This window comes from Periplaneta americana, chromosome 13 (assembly GCF_040183065.1).
Source record: "Periplaneta americana isolate PAMFEO1 chromosome 13, P.americana_PAMFEO1_priV1, whole genome shotgun sequence".
Lineage (NCBI taxonomy): Eukaryota > Metazoa > Arthropoda > Insecta > Blattodea > Blattidae > Periplaneta > Periplaneta americana.
This window is the reverse complement of record NC_091129.1, coordinates 50,857,569-50,882,022: the sequence shown is the minus strand read 5'-3', so window position 1 is coordinate 50,882,022 and position 24,454 is coordinate 50,857,569. Positions and strand designations below refer to the sequence as shown.

The window sequence follows — 24,454 nt, the reverse complement described above, 5'->3', positions numbered from 1 at the left end:
GTCCGATCACACCACCTCATTCTAGTGCCGAGGTCATGAACGCATAACATCCTACTTTTATGCCTTCCAAGCACCTTCAAGACGTCCAAAGGAGATACGTTTACTTTTATCACAGCTATTGTAATCCTGACGAAACGGTATTACTTAAAATCTGCAAGAATTCCAGCGCTAGTGTGTAAGGTGGTTTGGGTACGAAAATATAGCAGCCAGGAGATGTTTGCGCAACGACTGAGCTCAACTGCTTTGTTTGCTATGACGAGTCGCAGAGATGTGAAAGGGCAACGGAGTGCAACGAGTGTTCGTGGTCGAATCAATCTGCAAGGATCAGATCAACAAGATCAATCACAAAGAAGGACACGCCTTTCTTGAAGTCGCAAAGTATCAAGACATGGTAATCACCTACTGGCAGTGAGTAGTAAACTGACGTTAGTTGAACGTTGGGGACCAAGTCTCGGAGCATCCATGCAAAATTGGTGATAGTCGAAGATATTATTTGGAAATAGTTTTATTGAGTACTTCGTTTTCTTTTCCAATTCTAAATTATGAAACTATTATTATCCATAAAGAAGTGGGGAACTTTACATGTGACAAGAGCGTTGTGCCTGTCCAATCATTAAGCGAAAAGTGGGAGAATATATATAACATTTAAAGTCATAAATTGCACCTACAATTGAGAATATAACATGAAAATTCCTTCTCCCTTCCAAGCCAAGACGAAGACAGAGTAACAGTTAATGGCAGAGCGCAAATTAACGGTAGGGAAGGGTGAAAATTCCCCGGCTGGTAAAATCACTTCTCTGGCTGATGATAGTGATGTTTTTTCCGTATTAGGAAAATGATTTTCCCCCTGTCATGCAAAAATCTAGACATATTTTCTATTTGCTTACGCCAAAACTGTCTGTAAATGATTATATCACTGAAACTACCGATAACCACGATGATATCTACTGAACTGGGCTTTTGCTAATATGCAGCACACCAAGCGGCATACACTGAAACTGTATCCTAAATTTACACCGTCAAAGGAATCGAGAAAGCCGTGAGTTTATTTAACATGAGTGTTTGCAATACTGTTTAATTTTGTTAAAGGTGGTTGTGCCTTGTGTTCCTTAATAAACTGTGAATCCAGTGGTAATAAATACGAATATTCCATTAATATACAAGCAACTAAACCTTTACAACGAAACGTTAACTGGTTTTATCCGAAATATTTGCGAAACATAGAAAGGCTAAGGAATCAGTGAGTGATTGTCCGTCGGCCCTCCATTGACGACAGTACAACAGAATGCCGTTGATTCATCATCATCTTCATTTGAGAAGGCTGGTACTAACAGTGATTTGAAAAAAAAAAAGGAAAGAAAGAAACTGCATGGTGATGGAATTTCTGTAGATGGCTGTAGTATTTCAATTAACTTAATTGGTGGCTGTATCAAGTTGGAACAATTTGAAAAGTGGAAAAGTAGCAGACCGTGGCTTTCATACAAATCCTCTGATGAGATTATTATTTTGTTCCTTATAAATGCAGTGATAAGCAAAAGCATGGTGCTTTAAAAGACAAATGACGGATTAAATCAGCGTTCATCAAGAGCGTGAAAGGTAAAAAGAATAAAAATGGAATGATCATAGGAGAAGTAAGATTAATTTAAAATGTTCTGAAATATTAAAAAAAAGCAAAAACGAAAAGCTGCCAGCAGCATTGACAACAGAGTTAAGACTACGGGAAGAACAAATGAAGAGAAAATTCTTGAGGTAACTGCATGTAACTTCTGTACAGCGTACGTAGTTTGCAAAAGAGCTGAGCCATTCATACTTTACAAAGATTTATGTACACTGCAATTTATGAATGGTACTAATATGAGGAAAATGTTAATTCAGATGGCAATTGTGCCAACATTATTAATTTTATAAGCAATATTAACACAACATTTAATTCAGTCACGTTGTGTGTTTAGTATACTTGTTGATGAAAGCACTATAAATCATGTTTCATTTTGTACGTTTGATGTATATTAAACTTTTTAAAGTAGGCTATTTTGCGACGCTGTATCAACATCTTAGGTTATTTAGCGTCTGAATGAGATGAAGGTGATAATAGCGGTGAAATGAGTACAGGGTCCAGTAACGAAAGATACCCAGCATTTGCTCAAATTGGGTTGAGGGAAAACCCCAGAAAAAATCTCAACCAGGTAACTAGTCCCGACCGGGATTCGAACCCGGGCCACCTGGTTTCGCGGCCAAACGCGCTAACCGTTACTCCACAGATGTGGACTGTATGTTAGAAGTGAGCCATGTAATTATTTCTTTGATATACTAGAATTAACTTCTCTGACTGGTGAGTCAATTGCTGACAGCATTTCTGTTTGTTTGGACAAACATGGTAATACACATGAAATGTTATGCAAACAGTTAATTGGATTTGCATCAGATGGTACAGTCAATCTTCAAGGAGCATATAAAAGTGTAGTTACATTCTTGAAGAGTAGATATAGCAGAGATTTGATTGTTATTCATTACTTAAATCATAAACATAAATTCGCTGTAAATAATCTTATTAATTCATTGTCAATCTCTCTTCATTTTAAGTCATTTGTAGCCTCATTATGTGGAATTTTTTTCAGTCAGTCCAAGAAGTCAGAGAGAGATAGAAGAAGTTTCTACTACTTTGGGATGTAAATTTAGAAAAATAACGAAAATATTTGACATTCGATGGGTGGCATCATCTTGCAGTAATACTGTAAAAGCTCTGATGACAAGTTCTCATCACTAGTCCAGTACTTAGAAACCACATCCGGTTCTTCAAATGGAAGAAATAAAGCAAACTATCAAGGATTGCTAGAAAAGTTCACAACATTGTCCTTTGTTGTAAAGTTGGCATTGTTCAGAAACACATTAAAAGTTCTGAAATAACTTTCACTGTATTTTCAGTCACAGAACTAAGACGAAATCTCTGTTTCCTCTGAGATAATTGTGTGTGTCAGGTCCCTAAATTCAAAGAAAGAAGTTGAAGAGATTTAACTCAAAGCAGCTTTTGTTGAATATTGAACAAACGGGAAGTAGCCTATCAAGATCAAGATATAAAAGTACCATCCAATAAAAGCAATGAAATTTTTAAAAATCCCAGACTACAGTTATTACAAGGCCTATTGACAATCGAAGTACAAGATTCTCAAATTCTAATTATTTTTAAAAACTGTGAAGTCTTAAAGCAAAGTCTATGGCCTACAGATTACAATGAACTTGTTCTGTTTGATGGTGATAAAATTGAATCGTAATTCATTAAAAATATGTTATAAAAATTATGACGCCTCTACTATCTCTGAATCTATTAAGGAATTTCGTTTGTAAAGTTAAAAAACAGGAATATGTAGGTAATAAATTAAAGGTTCTGTTCAACAGAATTGAAGTGGTGCCTGTGTCTTCAGCAAAGTGTGAATGAAGGAGAGTTCAGCATAATGAGCAATATATTGACGAAACTAAGAAATAGAATGCACATTAATTCGCTATCATCTCAATGTTTATATCAATATAATTATGTAGCCCTACCTGCTTTAGAAGATTTTCCGGCAAAACGGTTTGCAGCTGATTGGGTAGAAGAGGGTCACCAGACATACCTCATCGACAGGAAACTTCAAAGATATCATTCCATGCAAGCAATTATTTATTTAATTTATTAAGGTAATGTATTTCATTGATTGTTACTTTATTTCTCTTTTGAATATCTTTCATAATATGATAAATGTATATATTAAAAAGGTGAATATTATTTATCAAATTTCTATACTCTATTACAGTGTTTAGTATAGCCTTTCGTTAATGTAAACTAGAAAATACCATTTAGACTACAGTATTTAAAAAGTTTCTGTGTGCGAAGAATGAGAAATTGGTTGAATGTTTTCCCACCCCCTCAAGAAGGAGTTTGATTTGTACTCTCGTTAAGGGATGATTTAAATATATTCTCCAATATCACTAAGCACATCTTGCATATAAAAAGAATTGATTTTGGGTTTGTGATGCCCAAAGTGACAGAGTTCTATGCCCTTAGTAAACATTTACTCAGGATGAAACGTCAAGATGGAACATCAGGAAGTAGATTTAGAGGCCAAGACAGGACACGTTCTGACACGTAAACTATGATTGCAAACCATTAACTTTAGAATTTTTAAATTTTGTTTACCAAAAATTGACGGAAAAGGACATTGTGATCTTCTAAAACAGTAGCAAAGGAAGGCATTCTATATTGCACAACACGCACTTAGGCATTGAGGAATGAGAGAGATTGCCTTGCATGTAATAGTTGAATTTAATTGATGAAGCATCGGATAACATCAATTATCGTTGGATATCACAAACAGGAACAGAGAATCCCACCACAAATATATGTCACGATCTTATTGAGGACACATCTAAGCAGCGCTAAAATCCTAGTAAATGTAATGTTAGAAGTAATGTAGTCTAGTGCCGCTATCACTCTTGAAGTAGGTAAAATTATGAGTTTAAAGTCGACATGAATGGGTTCTCCGAGAAATTAATCAGCTGACCTTCAAATTTTTATTACAAATAATGGGTTGGTGCAAAAGTTCAGAGCGTTTTTTTCACTGTGACAAAAGTTTTTATTTCAGATAAATAGAAGATTGAAAGTAATACCAATGACTCTTTGCCAACGCTGATTTTTAGATTTCGCGTCTCTTAGAAATCTGCTGTTTTGGAGTTAAAGAAGTCGTCAGGCCAAGTTTGTAAAGTATCTTTGTTTTATCAAAGGATTTCCCTTGAATATTGTTGGATAGAGAACGGAGAATGTAGAAATCTGAGAGCGAAATATGTGGAGAATATACGGGATTTGAAATCACCTCCCAACTAAGCTCTTGGATAATCATTTCATGTCATGCTTTTGTCATGTTAGCGGAGTGCGGGCGTGCATTATCGTGTTGCAGCAGCACTTGATTCAGACTTCCCGGCCGTTTTTCTTCAATTTCGATCGCAAGGCGTCTGAGTTGTTGGGAATAAATATCAGCAGTTATAGTTACTTTCCTAGGAAGCTATTCGTAGTGCACGACGACTTTTTCATCCCACCAGGCGAATAACAACATCATTTGTGGATGGACATTAACATTTGTAGGGGGTGTTGTGTGTTGAAACGACAGAATTATTTCCTTGTCATGCTTTCTCCGATGTCAATCTCCCCGCACACGGTGCAAATTTTTGGAACTGCTTTCGTAGCCTTTACTTCGCTAATCGTATTATAAACTCAAACGGAAGAATATGTAGCAAGTGTTCCTTTTTTACCATTTGATACTTCATCTTCTTTAGCGCACAAATAGCACAAACTTTCTTCAAATCCATAAAATGCAAGACTTATTTACAAGCACAACACTCCAAATAATAAATGACAAGTGACAAATGTAATTACAACGACCTAACAAAGCAGTGTTGTGATGACGAACAAAAACACTACGAACATAATATGCATCAACATAAGAGCGTAGTATAGGTGCATGGAGGAAAACGGTGACGGTGAATTTCGGGAGTAAAAGACTAGAATAAGTTAAATTCTCGTGCCTAAATACTGTATAATACTCTTATTTAACATATTTTATTTTATAAACAGATTAAGAGCAAATCATAAACCTTGAAAAAAAAACTCGTTTCAACACAATAGAAACACTGACCACCTATGTGGTGTAGGGGTCAGCATGCTGGTCTCTTACGCAGAGGGCCCGGGTTCGATTTCCGGTCGGGTTGAATTTTCTGATTGATCTTTTTCAAGGTTTTTCCTCAACAAATGCCAAGAAATTCGGGCCACAACGTCCCTCAATATCACCGGCCTCATTCATCACCGAAACCATATTCATAACAAATCAATAATACGAGTACATACTGTATACAGTAGCCATATAGTTCACAACAATAGAACCAGTCTCAACAATAGTACACAGGCCTTCGGATTTCAATCAAAGAGTAACTCGCGATATGACCAAAGATGTTAAAGCGAGTATAAATAATAGCGAGAAAAAAAATATGAAACAAGTGAAGTGAGCAAATTCTCAACATATTTTACATATAAACATGTACACTAAGCAGCCAGGTCAGATTTAGTACTTCAGCGGTTTTACTCCAAAACGATAAGTATATTTTTTGTGAAAATTCCTATAGCCAAGAGATATTGCGCTATTTATTTTCTCAAAACGCGAACAGGACTCCGAGCATAACAGTGCTTTTATTGGAGGAAGAAGAGATAGGTTGACATGTAATTAATGATGGTCATCTATTGAGCCTGAAAAATATCTATTGGTTATATGTATCATATTAAATCCGAAAGAAAAACACCACCAAAGACTTTTCAACCACTTTCTAAAACTGTTTCATGTTTCAGGTTGTTTGTTAACTTTGGCGTTCTATGTTGAAGTACGCATAATAAGGTACAATTTCAATGGGGTAGTGGTTACTTATTATTTTTCTCTTAGAACTGTACAACACGGATCTAATTCCGACTGAAGGCGATAAACTTTTAGATAGAACGAATCATGCTAAGGAATTCGCAAGGAAAGAAAGGAAAGCTGCTGACCTGACCACATAACAGATTTACACCATGTAAAAATATTTTTTTTTTTATATGCAAGAGGAGAAAATTCTACATCTGGGCCTGCTGTTATTCCGCTCTTAACTTGTAGGAATATATACAGTATAATTGTTGTAACGTTTATAGAAGTGTACCGTATGGTAATTGACTGTGGAAGCATAATATTTCACAGCTGAAATGTTGATGAACTAATCCACCTATACCGGTACTTCTATTGTAATTTATTCTTAGTTTGATACCAAATTTGAAGATTTAATTATCTTTAGCGCATGTTCACACATACCACTCGTGCGATATCCTCTGTGACCACTGATCTGTTAGTGGCAATGCCAATGCTTGTCATCACGCATGTATTTTGCCTCTACTTTTATTTCTTACTCTTTCGTGTAGCTACCTTCTATCAGGCGGTGAAATCTTTGAGTCATGACATTGATGTGAATTCACGCTGCTAATCATGAAACGTTACTGACACACAAATATGATTACACGTAACAAACACCATTCCGGTAACGTCCTACTGTTCAATTCTGCTACGTACACAAATAAACCATGTATTTAAATGTAATTTTATGTGCATAATGTATAAATTCACCTACTAGAAATTCTTACAATGCTGTTTCTAAGAAAAGTTTCTGCACAACTCAGTTTCATTAACTATTATGATTATCTGCATTCTGTTTTGTTGTAGAATTAAGTTACTCATTGTACTGTAATATACCTGAAACGGATTGTGAAAATAAAATAAAAATAAAATTTAATACTTTTTATTATTATTTAAAATAGAATTTGTTTCTTCCTAAATCTAAAAAGCGAGCATTTTCAAACTAAATCACATTTTTTTTTTAATAATTGTTTTACGGTTAACAATAACTGTACATTAATGATGGAGAAGTGTGGGATGTTTGCTGTGTACATTGTAAATTATAGCCATTTGAAATATTTTAGTCTTTGGAATGCCGGGAAGCGTTCACTGGACAGTAACCTATTGAGATGGATACGTTAAAGCTTTGGTTTTTCTGTACCGATGCATGCGAGGTGCGAGTTGCGAGGCCACGAGAAAAAAATTGCGCATGGTAGTTTAGTGAAGATAAAACATTATGGGCGTACTGGAATTGGTTCCCAAATCTGTGAATAGGTTCCCAGTTCGTCCCAGAGCTATACCCGAGTTGGTTCCAGGTTGATTTCATCTTTGTACTGCAATAATTGGTCCCCGCGCTAGACCAAGCAAGAAAACATTTCCCTTCTCATTTTATACAGATACTGTTTATGGTTAAAAATGGTTTGTGCTTGGCGGACAAGCTGCGTCGAATAACTTCGTATTTTAACGTATTAACAACAGCTGTCCTGTACTTCCACTGCCACTACTCTGCTAATCACTGAAACTTATGATCGGTATTTATATTTTAACGAAGATTGAGATACGGGTCATGATAGATTATAGTTGGCGTTATAGGCAATAACAAATATCTCATTCCCGTTGTTGATATTTGAACACTGCCACTACTCTGGGCATTATTGTCACAACTCTGGTCAATTATCTGCTAAAAGAGGCATATACACAATCCTAGACGTAACCTCATGAGTAAAAGTCATGTGCGCATTATTGTCACAACTCTGGTCAATTTACCTGCTAAAAGGGGTATATACACACAATCCTAGACGTAAGCTCTTAAGTAAAAATCATATAGGCATTATTATCACAACTGTGATCAATTATTTGCTAAACGGGGCATATACACACAAACCTAGACGTAAGTTCATGAGTAAAAATCATATGGGCATTATAGTCACAACTCTGATCAATTATGTGCTAAAAGGGGCATATACACACAATCCTAGACGTAAACTCATGAGTAAAAATCATGAGCATTATGCCAGGTGATCGTGGAGGTGAGGGAAGAAGAGACAAGTCATCGTCAGAGAGCGCTTAATTCAATAATCGGAAAGATTGATGATGGACATTTACATCGAAGTGTGGCGAGACTCCACCTTTTTAAAAATGAATCTCTCGCTATCTTCCTGTAGTTGTGGTATTAGCCACAGTTGCAGAATATCTAGTTAGTGGTACATTGACGTTCAAAGATAAGTGGCCCTACTAATCGATAGAGATCGATAATTTGTTGTTGTAAGTGTGGTTTCTTTAGTTTTTACTTATATGAATAGATGGCGAAGATAATAGTAAGTGTTGGCAAACGTACGTACATAAATAGACCTATACTCGCATTATAGAATTCAATATTTTATCCCCCTCTACTGATTGTAAAACAACACCGTTGATATTGTCAATTATGAGAATAAGAATTAAGAATTAGCCACGAAATCCCGTGGAGGGCAAGGGTCTCCTGCCTATGCAGGGTGGCTTGTCAAGCAGTTCCCGGTTAGCCACTCCGGGAATGATGGTCACTTATGTAATGTAATAGTTTGGGATGCTGTCTGGGTTAACACTGAACTATTCACTAGTCACTGTTTGGGTTGCAAGTCACTTTGTGGTTGGTTTCCATTGTTGTCGGTCTTTCGCTGTTCTTGACCATAGATGACCGAATCTTGACCTAAGTTCGTCTTCTCACTTTGTCTTCTGTCTTCCAGAGTTGCATTTGTCAGTCCTTGGGACCCATGTCGTAAGGATGTATGTCCACCAGTTCTCGTTGAGTTGCATCACGTGTCCTGCCCATTTCTTCTTCAACTTGTCGGCCGTTTCTGCTGCGTCTTTGAGACGTGTTTGTCTCCCTATGTCTTCGTTACGTAGTCTGTGTCTGAGTGTGATGTTCAGCATCTTCCTCTCCATTTTTCGTTGGCACTTTCTCAGCATGTCTCTCTCTCTCTCTTTCCGTTAGAGACCGTATAAGAGAACTGAAAGGATGCAGCTGTTCATGACTCCTTTTCTTAATTTTAAATTGTAAGTCTTGTCTGTCAGAATGAAACTGAGGCCCCAAAATCTCTTCCATGCGTTTCTGATTCTTCTTTGAATCTCGTTCTATCGTTTGTTGTTAAAGGACATTAGTTGGTCGAGGTAGATGTATTCAGTCACGTAGTCCAGTTGTCTGGTTCCTATTGTGATTGGTACTTTGGAGTTGTTAGTCATGACTTTTGTTTTCTGTGGGTTGAGTTGTAGTCCTACTTCCATGCTGAGGTTGGAGAATAATGTATGCTTAATCTTCAAAATCAATTACCCCCGACACTTCTTTAACCGCCCCAAAAATGGTGCCACCTACTGAGAACTAGCGGAACTCTTTAAAAGGTTGTCCATTTTTTTGTAAATTTGGTTCTGACTTATCCCGTGGTTAGAAAGTTCGCTTACACGATCATAAATTCATAGGTCAGTTATCTTTTAACGCCAATGTACCGATTTACAGTTGGCTTCTTAAAGTTCAGTGGACTTTACGAGAAGAAATGGTACACAATAAATTCACTTCAGGTAAATCACGGACGTCTTCCACAACTTTATGAGGATCTTCCGTGTCCGAGATGCATACATTGTGACGGTTCAACTTACCACACAGAGAAACGTCGACTTGACACTGAAAACTATCTTCTCAGCAAACCCGTTTTTCTCCTGTTCCTGTTAGAAATCCACGCAGAATTGCACACGAAGATCGTGATCCCTAGGACTCAGCACGTGTTACAACTACACCCTTTATGGTTTCACGCGAAAACCTTTGCGTAGAATGCGCCACATAATTGATAGCGACATTTACAATTTCCTGGTCGCGCGATACCGGCTGCGTGTTACGAATAGAGTATACATTAACTTTTGTAAGTGACTACTAGAACTTTAAGTGTGTCTGAACATAGTGAAGAAAATCACACCTTTCTGTCTCTTTCCTTTTCCAAGTTATTACCCATCAAATATGTAAAAATCATTTTGGAACACCTGTATAATCACTCACGCTTTGCCCATTAGCATTGATGAAAGGTATTCCCCTTCTTTATCTTCTGCATATTTACCATTTACTATTTTAAAACTCATCTCTTCACAGAATTTTAGTAGTTTCCTCCCCTCTTCGTTGACTACTTTATCCTTGCAATATCTTAACCTATCTCTCTCTTCGTACCAAACTATTATGCTATCGATGTCTTTATGCTCTGTTCTCCCATTTAAATATTCCATGATTAGTATTTCCTTTGTTTTGTACATATCCCTTAATTCTTTCAGCTTAACTCAGAAATTCTTATTTGCATATTTTGAATTTTTTCGGGTCTATATATGTTCAACTTAATACACATTTCACTTCTTTTGTTACAATCTAGTAACTCTTCCCAAATCATTTCATCTAATTTTGACTTAGTTTCTACTACTTTATCTGCAATTTATAATATTGAGTGAAAGGGCTACTCCCTCCCCCCCCCCCGATTTCTCCCTATCTTTCCCTGTTTTGTTATTGTCTTTGCGAAGAAAGTAAAATATTTATTACTATTTTTATTATTATCGGTCATCCAGGTTTCTGCTAACCCATATAATGTCGTGTTTATTCATTCAGAATCCCTTGATATTAATAAAATAGCATTTCGATGCTCCCTCATTGTCCAGCTTCACAACCTATGAATTCGTACCTTTGGTTGAGTTCCTATCTCCTCTGAAGCACCAGATCCGCAGATTGTAGGATCTCTGATGATCTTTCTTTGACGTCAGAGTTTGTGAACTTCCGTTAGGTGAAAATAATGCTACCTCAATAGAAGCTCTTCTTGCTTGTTCATGGCTGCTCCTGTCATTCCTGACTTTCTCGAAAATCTCTCTTGGATCCCCGCTGACGTTTCTCACCAGAATGCTGCATTGGAGTTAAATCGCTCGCTTGAACTCGGTCGAGTGTCGCACCATCGAGTGAGATACGATCGGTCGTGATACGCTCGTAATAAATAGAAGCATAGTACAAGGTCATCTCACCGACATGTCTTATCTTGTATGGAAGGCGACAGATAAGATACACACATGTTTCGATCACACTGTAAAAATAAGGCTTTATTTTCTGCGTTTATGACAAACGTTTAATGGAACAGTCAATGGAACGTACCAAAACAGGAAAATAAAGTTATAAATAAAATAGTATGAAAAACTTCGATATACAGTTATTATTGCTAATTAATAATTATTCAATATTTTATTTACCACATATATAATATGATAGGTCCATACACAGTGTTCCGCCTATATACTGCGACAATGTAGAAATGTTTTACAAAATATTATTGATATAGCAGTAGATTAATAACAATATTAGTACAGAGATAACGTCACAGAAAATATAATAAAACGAATAATCATTCTGCACAACTGTTACAGACGCAAAGATTGATACACTAGCTATTAGAGATTATTATTATTATTATTATTATTATTATTATTATTATTATTATTATTATTATTATTGCTACTAGAAAACTTGATACAGTTCTTGCATTATCGTGATTGTGTTCTCCGTTCATAATACTTACATTTACATCCAGTAACATCTATCAGATGTGGCAAAAACAGAATCACTCCTGTGTGGGGGGGGGGAAATAAATAAATAAATAAATAAATAAATAAATAAATAAATAAATAAATAAATAAATAAATAAATAAATAAATAAATAAATAAATAAATAAAACATTTACCTACAACATTTATATTACATTTTAAAGCAAGTTTTGTAGTTGTACCATGGAGAGGTTAGTTAAACACTGCAAAGTTTTGAAATGATAAACATCTATGATGTTACTACACAGTTCATCACTGTAACAAGAACGATTGTCTAATGCTGGGCTTATACCGTTCGAGGATTTATCGCTCGAGACAATTTTACCTATCATTCATGTGCGCTACCTATCGGATTATGCTATGAACTACTTGGCGCTCGAGCGAACACGTCCGATGCAGACCTCTGTTTCTCGCTATCAGCTGGGCGGAATCCGCAGATCTTCACGTTTCTGTATTGACTATATTGGATATGTTTTGCTACTGATGGTCTGTTCAACTCCCCTCTCTCCTGTGACGAAGGTTTCGTTCTTCACTACGATCCATGCTCACTGGATTCTGAGTTGTAAGTGCTCTTCCTACTTAGGCGATTTCCTCGTCCAGAATTCAGGCGAATTGAAGTTTTTTGGCAGAATTCTAGAAAACATATGTTCCAATTTATCTTTAACCTACCGTTCATGACAGTCGTAAAGTGTCCCTTCACTCTCGCTTCCTTCATAAACGGTACTAGCTGCTTCCTCTTATTTCTCACTTAAAAGCTGAAATCCTTGTCCACCCTAACGATGATAGGCCGTTTTCTTCCTCTTCCAACTCACAAAATAGTGTCAATAGGCGCTAATCGAACAGTTGTTATTGACCATAAAAAGGCACTGGCATGGAGAATGACCCAACCCTAAATGCTCCCTCTATATTTTTCTCATTAAGGCACATGTTAAAGAGCTCTCTGCAAATCTGGAAAACTAGGTCGTGGGTGGAATTATTGTCAGAAATAGGTTAGTACAAAACTGATAAATAATTTCAAAGATATACAGTATGTTTATAAATGTTTTGATAGTTTTTCTTTTACGTTTAATTTAATGTTTCATAATATTTTATATTACGGTACCTCTGACGGAGGTTCTGGTTGATGCATCTACGTATTATCAGGCAGTAGCCTACATTTCACTTAACGATATGTGTCAGAAGAGAACTGCATACATCTCAAGTCTGATCAGTGAACTGTGTTACTTGTAATCTAGCCAGCGACGTATGCAATTGAGGAGGAAAAGAAATAGCCACCCTACCTAATTACCTCATGGCTTAGTTGATTCACGAATGATACGTTATTGATGTCAGTTATGAGGTTCCAACCAGTCTTCGCAACGTTGACTAGACATACACACATAATATTTTATAAAGACAGTCGGAGCGTGATGTCTACCACACTATCTCATTCTAGCGCAAGAATTCAAAGGCGACAGTTAAGATTACAATGGCTGATATTAATAAAACAGAGAAACTCCTAGTGAGTAAGATCTGATGAGCATGAGAATAGTGTCGCTAGTTTGATATTAATAAAAACATCCTCATATCGCGTAGCAAAAGATCTGCGACATGAGCACTTGCTCTGTATTCGTTCGTCTTTTGTTTTTGCTTTATTTACGTCCTTCTGCACTTCCTACCACTATTTTGTATCAGAGGTTGGCAACACTGGATAGGCTAACTCAATAAACACAACTCGTTCGGTCTGAGGAGGGATTTAAAAGTTTAGTTTACCTTCCACAATAGAAGAAAGCATGGCGTTCCAAAAATGTTTTGTGGAAATTATTGAAGTAGACCTACATAAAGAAATGCTTCAGAAATCAGAACTCCCTGACAGTAAGAGAAGAAAACATGTAGATGTCGAATCCATAAGGAAGTAATAAAGCATGGAAATGACAGAAAACCAGATTATGAAACAAATTAATAATATGAGAAGCCGACTGAAATCGTCGAAAACAGACCTAAAAAGACTGACAACAAGAAAATCATTTTAAAGGATTGGGAAGAGAAATTACTTTAAATTTTAAATGGGGACAAAAGGTCTTCAACCAGTGAACTGGCAGGTAAGAGAAGAATAAGTGATAAGTTATTTTATTTTGTTACTTGTTTCTCCGTTCCATTAATTGCACTGGAAATAGCTTCTCTAGCATTTTAATATTTATATACTAAACAGTATCATCTCGATAAACCTAAAAACCTAACCTAACAACTCGATATATTTTATTCATATATTCATCCCCACGTACAGTTAGTCTTATTATTAACACGTGAGTGCAGTCGACTGCCTCTATAGCATCAGGGAATATATACTTATTTCACCATTGAATTTTAGTTGCCTCAAGAGCAGCAGTGGTTGTTGGGAATTTGTATCCAATTGTCTACTTTTTCCTTAATTGCACAGACAACTTCCCAGAATGTTAAGGACACAGTTCCTTGTGAAACACCAACTTCTTCTGCTATACCAACCTGAAAACCAGGATCTCCTACGTAACTTAGAAATATTATAATTTTTCTGCATTGCTTAGTGCTCCACCTCTTGTTTCGTTCGATTCGGATGAGAAATGTTTCGTAATCCATTGCACATTTTCCCATTAAAATATGTACAAATCTTTGTAACTATGCATATCAGAGTTCCTACGTCTTTTGTAAATCTTTCTTCTCCGATCAGGAATCACATTCATGAATGCTGCCATCACGTTTATAATCCTTACTTGAGTACGTTGAGTCTGCTAATGAGGTATCTCAAGATATCGTAATCATTTGCTTATAACAATGAGCAAGACCTCTGTTTTATTTATATCAAAATATGAATATTTGCTCTGCGATCGAGGCAATTGAGCACGGACCTCGACGAGTAACATGAACAAGATCGTATTATTAATATAAAACCGACGATGCTGAGTAATTTGCTTTTACTAATATCACTCAGTTTATGATTCAAAATATTGCTTGTCTTTTTGACCGCTTTCGATTTTGCTTCTGTTCATGAATAAAGCTAATTTTAAAATCTGGTTGCAATTCGTACTAATTAATTTCGTAAAATAACTGTTGTCTGTTTGATTTAATGATATCCCAGATTAATCCGTTCAGGACTCAGATAAAATATGTATGCACCGTACTACTATTCTTTCCGCCTAATTCTTAACTGTTATTTAAAATTGTAATTCTAATTTCTTTACTTATTATTTCTTCATATCGTTCATTTACAAAACAACTTTTACGAAATGAAATCTAAAGGAATTAGCGTAAAAATGCAAAAACAAGGAAAATATTGTTATATTTTTATAAAGTTTCATCGGAATATTTATACAGGTCTGGGCAGGATTAAAAAATATCATAATCCTTTAATTTGTTGGAATTATATAGAAATGAATGTAGGTTGTTTTGGGAACTTGAGGTAGAATGAATAGGCACTAAATACGTAGGTAATGGTGTTACCCTAGTTGGTGATTCATGCAACAAGCATCTCATGTCATGCAAAATTATTGATATCCCGCCCCTTTTTGAAAAATAGAGTCGTTTATTCTCACTCTAAATATGAAACGTATTATCTTATGAAGTCCTTCCACTATAAGATCTCGTAATTAAAACACATTTAATGTCAATCTTAAGCCCGGTGGCCGCACTTACGCTACATAATATAATGCTACACACACGAGAAAGTGCTGCTGACATATTGCTGCGGAAAGAGGGACAACTCGAAATGCTTCGATGGATCACCTTTCGGAATCACAATCAAGTCATGTCATCAGAAGCTGTGCACATTGAGAGGATATAGGATCGGAAGAGAGATGTAATTCACGAGCAATTTAAACGTAATGGGCTCGAAGTTATTAAGACATAATGAAAAAAAGAGAAGGTATTATATGTCCAATAGAAGCGCAACAGAATGGGCTACGGCATACAAAATTTATTTTAAAAAATATATAAAGTAACAGAATTTGAAGAAGGGAGAAAAAGTAACAGGATGACTTCAGGTGTAGCTACACGGTTCAACTTTTCTTTCAACTTTCCGCTTTCAAGAAATGTATGCAAGATTGATATTTAATATTAATTAATATATATACTTAGTGAAGATGACGTTCAAAATGGCGCATCATGCAGACACAAAATCTTCATCCATCTTAATTGAACGCTCGTTTTAAACTTAATTCTTTCAATATTCTTTCCAGATTGCATGCGTACGAACATGGAAAATTCAACCGTGTAGATGCATTTTTAGTCTAAAATTTCGTTTCCCCTTCTTCGGTGCTCATATTTACGAATTTTGTCTTAATTCAATCAACTTTTATTTTTGTGTTATTGTGACAAATTTAATATGTTGCAGAATAATCCCTCGACTAATGTATTTATTGCTGTTTATTACTCATTCTTAATCTATTTTGTGTACTCTTTTTCCATATAAGTTGAAATTCCTATTTTATATTTTTATTACATTAACCTGTTCGACATTTCGTTTATCTTAAGTTAGTATTTACTGTTCTCTATATTTTTTAGCCTATTTGCCTATTGCTATACATTTTGCCTACTTTATAAATCCACCTCTCTTATGAATTTATAATATTCTTTTAAGTATTTGATAATGAGATCAGTCCTGTTTGGTGGCCACATTCCTCCATTGAAATTTATGATCCTTTTCAATTTGTTTCGGACAGTGCTGTATTTTGTGTACTGAAGTAAAATATGATCTACTGTTTCTTCACCATTATTGCAATTGCATGTTGGATTTTGTATGATAGTATGCGTTGATTCTTCCACGACCAGTTAGCACGGTTGTAAGTCCAGCTGAAAAAAGGTATGTACAGTTATGTCACTGCCAGACTTATGAAAAATATCTTCTTGTTTCCGCTCCGTTTTTGCGAGCTGCCACTGATTTTCTCACTTCACAAGACTTTCTTCTCTGTCTTTGTTATCCCGCTCATGGGGATCTTGCTGTATTGTAGTGTACGGTACCTTCCCTTGCAGCTTCCTTGGCAAGGCGGTTGGCGCTGTAACTTCTCTTCCCGTAAACATCTTATGACTGAACCAAAGCGGCAACTGTGCATTGACATTGAAGTGATTCAATTGATGCAGACTATAATGAAAAAGTATCAAGTAGAAAACTGAAACATCACATACAGAATTGTAAAATTGATAAGAATAATTGACAGTATTTTAGGACGAAAGAGCATAAAAACACATCAAATGACGCACGTAACTTAATATTCAATGTTTTCTTAGTTACGACACTTTCTGCTGGGGATGCGGAATAACGTATGTGTAGCAATTGTAGGTTTATGTATTTTTTTTAGTTGGTTGTTTAACGACGCTGTATCAACTACTAGGTTATTTAGTGTCGATGAGATTGGTGATAGCGACATGATATTTGGTGAGATGAGGCCGAGGATTCGCCATAGTTTACCTTGCATTCACATTACGGTTGGGGAAAACCTCGGAAAGAAACCCAACCAGATAATCATCCCAAGCGGGGATCGAACCCGCGCCCGAACGCAACTTCAGACCGGCACACAGGCGCCTTAACCTATTGAGCCACGCCGGTGGCGATTATGTATTTCTAACTATCAATTTGTTATGATTTTTTTTTTTGTTTTAATGAACAAAACTTATTCTTCTATCTAATTTAAAATTGATTTTATACATTTTTGGTTAATTTATAGAATTTTGACAAAAGTAGTGAATTTTTTAAGTGGGCTACGCACATAATTTGCATGAGCATTTGGAAAATGAATTGGCCCTATAGTTTCTGTTTGAATTTCCGCTATGTTAGTAGAGTTACATTCAAGACTCGCACTTCCCTGCAGTTATCTCAGGTGGCAAAGACCGCGTCTCGTAACAGCTGAGTATGTTCGTCACATGTTTTCGACCTGCTGATAGTGTGTGGAGTGCCAATTCAAAGATTAAAGTTAGACAACACATGACGTCATAACACAGCGCGCAGTGTCGCTGCGTCCTTGGCTCTCTTTCGACAGCTGGTTGTCACTCGATGCTACAAATCACTGCTCGACCGTCTCTACCGTATTTCTTCTGCCTTGTGAGCTTGGCTGACGATTTTCGAAGCGTGAATCTATTACGAGTACAATATGACTATTCGCTGGAAACTTAAAAACTCTCCAAATGGCAAGTGTATTTAGTTGCCCAAAAATACTGTAATAGTAAATTGGAGACGTTTCTGTCGCTTAAAAAATTCATTCAGAAAATGTTTAGTATAATACAATTTAAGCTGTATGTCGGGGACAATAATTAGTCGCTTTCCTACTGATTGAGAGCCGAAAATCGCAGTATAACCATGTACGATATACGGGTAAAATAAATAATTACTGTACTTACTTACAAATTGCTTTTAAGGAACCCGGAGGTTCATTGCCGCTCTCATATAAGCCCTTCATCGGTCCCTATCCTGAGCATTAATCCAGTCACTAGCATCATATCTTACCTCTCTCAAATCCATTCTAATATTTTCCTCCCACCTATGTCTTGGCTTCCCCAAATATATTTTCCCTCAGGTCTTCCAACTATTACTGTATATACTGTACATTTCTTCATTCACTTATACGTACTACATGTCCTGCCCATCTCAAACCTATGGAGTTAATGTTCTTAATTATGTTAGTGAGGAATATAATGCATGCAGTTCTGCGCTGTGTAACTTTATCCATTCTCCTGTAACTTCATCCATTTTAGCCATAAATATTTTCTTAAACATCTTATTCTCGAACACCCTTAACCTTTGTTCCTCTCTCAAAGTAAGAGCCCAGGTTTCACAACTATACAGGACAACCGGTAATATAATATTGCGGGTAAAATAATACACGTACAAAATTAATATTAACTGTTACCATAACAGATATATTCTGTAGGACAAAAAAATAATAATCTTTACTAAATTCTTCTATCAACAGTGCATATTTCTGTACAGATTACTGTGCACATTACTGTGGAATCCCGGCCACGAAGTCACTCAACAGAGTGCGCTTCTTGTATAATGGCACTTGACTTAATAAAATGTAAACATAGGCTACATGCCCAACTTAGAGTCAGGTCACAAAGGGAAAAGCACTGGAGGAGGAGAGTTCGATCCGGTGCTGTGGATTGAATTCGGCGTAGCTCATAGTGAGAGCGCTTAGTACGTAGGACCAAGGGCCAGGGTTCGATTCCCGGCGTCGTAGCGAATTTTTCTTCTCTAATATTAATCTTTTAAATTAGGTTTAACGATCATTCTGTACGGGTGACTCCAGTCTATGGTGATGATTAGGTCTAGGAATTGACTTTCATTCATTCATTAATTCAGGAAATGTTTAGTGTAATACAATTTAAGCTGTATGTCGGGGACAATAATTAGATGCTTTCCTACCGATTGAGAGCCGAAAATCGCAGTAAGTTATATTTATTTTTATTTTATTGGGTTATTTTACGACGCTTTATCAACATCTAGGTTATTTAGCGTCTGAATGAAATGAAAGTGATAATGCCGGTGAAATGAGTCCGGAGTCCAGCACTGAAAGTTACCCAGCATTTTCTCGTATTGGGTTGAGGGAAAACCTCGGAAAAACCTCAACCAGGTAACTTGCCCCAACCGGGATTCGATCGCAGTATAACCATTTACGATATACGGTGCTTTTCGTATACGATACATCACATTAAACCCATAATTCGTTTCAAGAACATTTTTTTTCATTTTTGTTTTCATCACTACTGGTACTTCTGCGGATTGATATATCCCTTCAAACATAGACCTAGAATTTAGTACCAGAACACAGTTTTCAGATTGAGTACAGCAAAACAAATAGATCACGGCGACTCTATTGTACTAGTTGTCTTCTGTGTACACTATGCTCTGTTCACATAAACAACTCAAAATATTTCCACAAGTGTGGGTGGATGACTTTCGTAACTGCATAACAGCAATATGCATAGTAAGGAGGAAGTTTCATTACGTGGCAAGGTTTGTAGTGGATTTGTGGAATTTAGTGAGCGGTTTTTAACATGACAAAATTTGTACTTTCCATTCCAAGGAAGTTGAATGCAATACATCAAGATTGGTTGGTAATCATATATCAAGAAATGGAGGAAAAATATACTAGAAACTTAGTATTCTGGAAATATAATCTACAAAACGAATATTACTTCAAGAACACTGTGGTACTTTGTATATATACAGAGTGTTTAAAATATACTTGACAAAATTTTCTGGTTAGATTCCACACAAACACTTATATTGAATACTTTTCTTTGCATTGTAAATACAAAAATGAAGAGAAACATTCTACTGCAAAATCTGACTCAAGTAGACATAATTCTATTGTTACTCGGTCTATGTATAATGTTGGTAGGGTGTGGACGCTGAGCAATGGCGTGCTTCAGCATATCCTTTGCATGTTCGACACAGTTCATGTCCGGCGACATCGCAGGCCATTCCATTCGGACAATGTCAGACTCCTGGAGGAAGTTTTGTACTATCTCCGCTCGATATGGTCTTGCTTTGTCGTCCACAAGAACTAATTAATCGCCGATTACTTCACGGAGTGGACGCACAATGAGTTTGCAGTATCTCAGAAATGTAACGCTCGCCCGTCATTGTGCAGTTAATAGGCAAGAGCGGCGTCTGCCGTCCCAACAAGATTCCAGTCCAAAACATGCCTAAACCTCCGCGAAATGCATGCACTTCTTGGACATGCTGCAGCATGGCACGAGATCCCATACGTCTCCACGTGACTTCATTGTCGCAGATGTTCAAATACATTTAGTTTTGTTTATGTGAAATCAGTGCACATTGGCAGCATTTTCGTCGCAGCATTTTCATGACCTGAACAATACGCGACTTCATTGTGCCACATATCCACTTCGACCCAGTTTATACAGACTAGGGAGAAGTACCCATTGTCGTTGCAGTACTTTAATTCCTCAACAGTAATTAACTGATTATTGGTTTTATTTCTCTCATAGTTTTTTTTTTAATTTTTGTAAATACTGTAATTTTTATTTTATGAGAGACAAATTTTGAAATTAGTTAAAATCGAAAAATAAAATAAGGAAATAAGGAAAGATATTAATACGTGCATTTAAATATGGGAGACAAAAGTATGTATGCATTTAAAAGAGAAAACCTTCAAAATACTGTATGTACTTATGGAAAATAAAGTTGGCTTCATTCGAACGTCATAACCAGGACTGACAGAGATCCACTTTTATTTTTTTGATATGCCAAATCAATAAAAACATGCAATTGCATGAAGTTCCGCCGTCTATTTATAACTACTTTCTAGAGACGGGAAAAGTTGTTATTTTCTCTTAACTGTTCCAACTGTTCCAGTTCCATGAAAATACTAGGTTCCAAATGACAGTACCACCATATATTATATAGCCTACGCCGAAGTTCGATCCACAGCACCGGATAGAATCCCTCTCCTTCAGTGTTTTTCCCTTTGTGGCCTGACTTTGTGTTGTTACCATAACAGATAAATTCTGTAGGATCAGAAATTAATCTTTACATTATTCATTTACATTTAATTTAATTTGGAAACTGTACCAAAATAAAACACACCAGGAATGCACGAAACTCCTCCAGAGTCAAGTTCCTAAATTCAGTTCTGTCATTCTGTGAATCGTATGACAAAATTTATTTATGTTAAAACCCTTTAGTCAAAGTAGTTTATGCAAACATTTTGGTAAAAAGGGCAAAAGTATAGGTCGAAGGCAATGAGAAAGTACAGAAGTCATACTAACAATATTCACATCACGAGTCTACGATACCAGTTACGTTATATTTATGCACGACGCCAGTTCAGAATTAAAAGTTGGTATTGATTTTGTCCCTGAAAATTGTTAAAATTAGCCAGATCTAGTGATAAATTCGCTAAATTTGTCAACGCTGCAGTGCAAAAGATATTCCGTTCTGTGGAACAGGTGTTGTACTCGTAAGCAACGGCTGTTATAATGTAGTTCCATAACATAGAGTATTTTGTAACAGCAAGTATTTTGGAACTGCAAGTATTTTGTATAACTGGTAGTATGTAATGTAACAGTGGTATTTAGGAACACGTACGTACGTACGACTAGTATGTAATATAACAGTGGTGTTTAGGACGCTAAATGATCACATACTTCCCTGTATGCCATGTGATGCAGTATGATGTAATAATGAGTCGAGATGTGAATTCGTGGAAATGAAATCTTTTCTATGCTAAATTGAATTCGTAGATCAGATTTGTTCGAAGCTGGAAATGTAATATAATTTTAAATTATTTGTAAATTGATCACGAAATCGAAGTGGATCCCAATGATAAATAAAACCTAACCTATTCTTCCTCTTCTTCTTAGCTAAAGGTCACAATAGTGTTCAATTTCTCCAAAAATTAGCAAATAAAAGCTATAATCATTTCGGCCGTGCTAAAATTCATATTAATACCGTTGTGAAGAGTAATAATCTCATTGTAATGAAATATGAAAACTTACCGTTGTACTTTTTTAAATAAAAGAACTTCAACAATACAGTCATGCTTCAACAGATTTTAGTTTAATATCAAAAATTGGTATTGAAAATAAAAATGTAAAATATTTGGAAATTACACATAACCTATATATTTTCATCTCCCTTGATTAAATTCAAAATGTAGTTACTATAATACAGGCGTTATGTTATTTGATAGAATCCTATACTCAGTAACACCGGTTCCAAGATAATATGTACCTTTTTAAAGACGATCTTCGTATATTTACTATTTATCTTTTACTTTAGTTTCCTACATTTATTTCAATACGACGAAAGGATTCCCAATTCTGCCTTCAAACAGTGGCGCCAACTTATATGGGATCGTGGAATCCGAGCCCACCCAATAATTTGTCGTGTTATGTGATTTATTTAACTTATACCTCAAAATATGTTTGAGCCCACCCACTGTTTTCCAAAAGTTGACATCACTGATTTCAATAGTACCTAACATGTTCCGTTCAGTGGAACAGGCATTGTTATAATGTAGTTCCAAAGTGAAACGAGTATTTTGTAACCGCAAGTATTTCGTACTAGCTCAGAACAACACTGTTATTTTGGAACGTAGTATTTCAAGGTCCTCACACATATTGGAATGGTTGCAAACAAGGAACCGTTCCAAAATAACCGTTACGTTATTTTTTTCCCTCCTCTACTCCTTTCACATTCGCGTTAGAGTTAATTTTTTCAGGCCTACGTGTATAAAAGTTATTAAATATACAGAGTGTTTCAAAAATACGGGCCATAATTTCAGGTATGTATTTCCCACATGTAGACAATCAAAATAGTTCATTACAACATGTGTCCGGAAATGCCTTATTTCCGAGTTATGGCCTTCACAACATTGAAATTCACCGGAACGTTTTTCTTTCCGCAGGTCGTTGGCGTCAAAGGAGACATTAAGAGGGCACTCTGACAGTTCATTCCGAGGCGAAGGTTACATTCAGTGTTGTGTAGACGTTAGACTGTGCCACATGTATTCAAATCAAGAGCTGGCAGAGACACACTTCATGTACGGTAAGGCGGACGGCAATGCTGCGCTGGCTCGTCGTTTGTACCAGGAGAGGTATCCACAGCGACAATGTCCAGATCGGAAGACATTTGTACGTTTCCATTACCGTCTGTGCGAATATGGAAAATTTAACTCTCCTGGTTTGGGAAGGGGACGACCAAGATCTACAACTCCAGAAGTACAGGAGGAGATTCTGGAGGCTGTAAACATTACTCCTTCTATCAGCACACGAAGGGTAGCGTTGCAAGTCAACAACTGTCTGGAGATTGTTGAAAGAGTATCAATTGTATCCTTATCATTTGCAACGTGTACAGGCCCTGTCACCAGCAGATTATCCTGCACGAGTTAGGTTCTGTCATTGGTTCTTGCAGCAGTGTGGTGTAAATCCGAACTTTCCTGCCTTAGTATTATTTACAGATGAAGCACAGTTCACACGAGATGGCATAACAAATTTCCACAATCAACATGTATGGGCGTATGAAAACCCACGTGCAACTGTTCCATCTCATCACCAGGTGCGGTTCTCCCTCAAAATGTGGGCCGGTATCATTGGTGATCGATTAGTTGGACCCCATGTACTTGTAAACAGACTTACGGGACAGGCGTACACAAACTTCCTGGAAAACACCATACCTCATGTTTTAGAAGACACTCCACTGATCAATCGTCAACACATTCACTTCTTGCATGATGTCGCTCCTGCACACTTCAGTCATACGGCTCACCGGTACTTGGATCGAAGGTTTCCTGATCGATGGATAGGTAGAGGTGGCCCAATTGCTTGGCCTCCACGCTCACCTGATCTGAACCCTCTCGATTTCTACTTGTGGAGCCATTTAAAATCATTGGTTTATTCGTCTCCGGTGCCTGATTTGGAATCCCTTCGGAATCGAATTGTGGCATGT

At 36.6% G+C, this 24,454-nt stretch overlaps 1 protein-coding gene across 3 annotated transcripts in view; it reads left to right on the top strand.

Annotated features, from left to right (window-relative positions):
- LOC138711881 (facilitated trehalose transporter Tret1-2 homolog) overlaps window positions 1–24,454 on the top strand; it is a 110,473-nt gene that overhangs the window by 19,669 nt on the left and 66,350 nt on the right. The window contains exon 1 of one of the 3 annotated variants that reach the window (XM_069843156.1): window positions 3,655–3,675. The exons of the other annotated variants lie outside the window; for them this stretch is intronic. The gene's annotated coding sequence lies outside the window, so the exon portion shown is untranslated. Of the gene's footprint in view, window positions 1–3,654; window positions 3,676–24,454 lie in introns of those variants that run through there. 3 annotated transcript variants of the gene reach the window in all.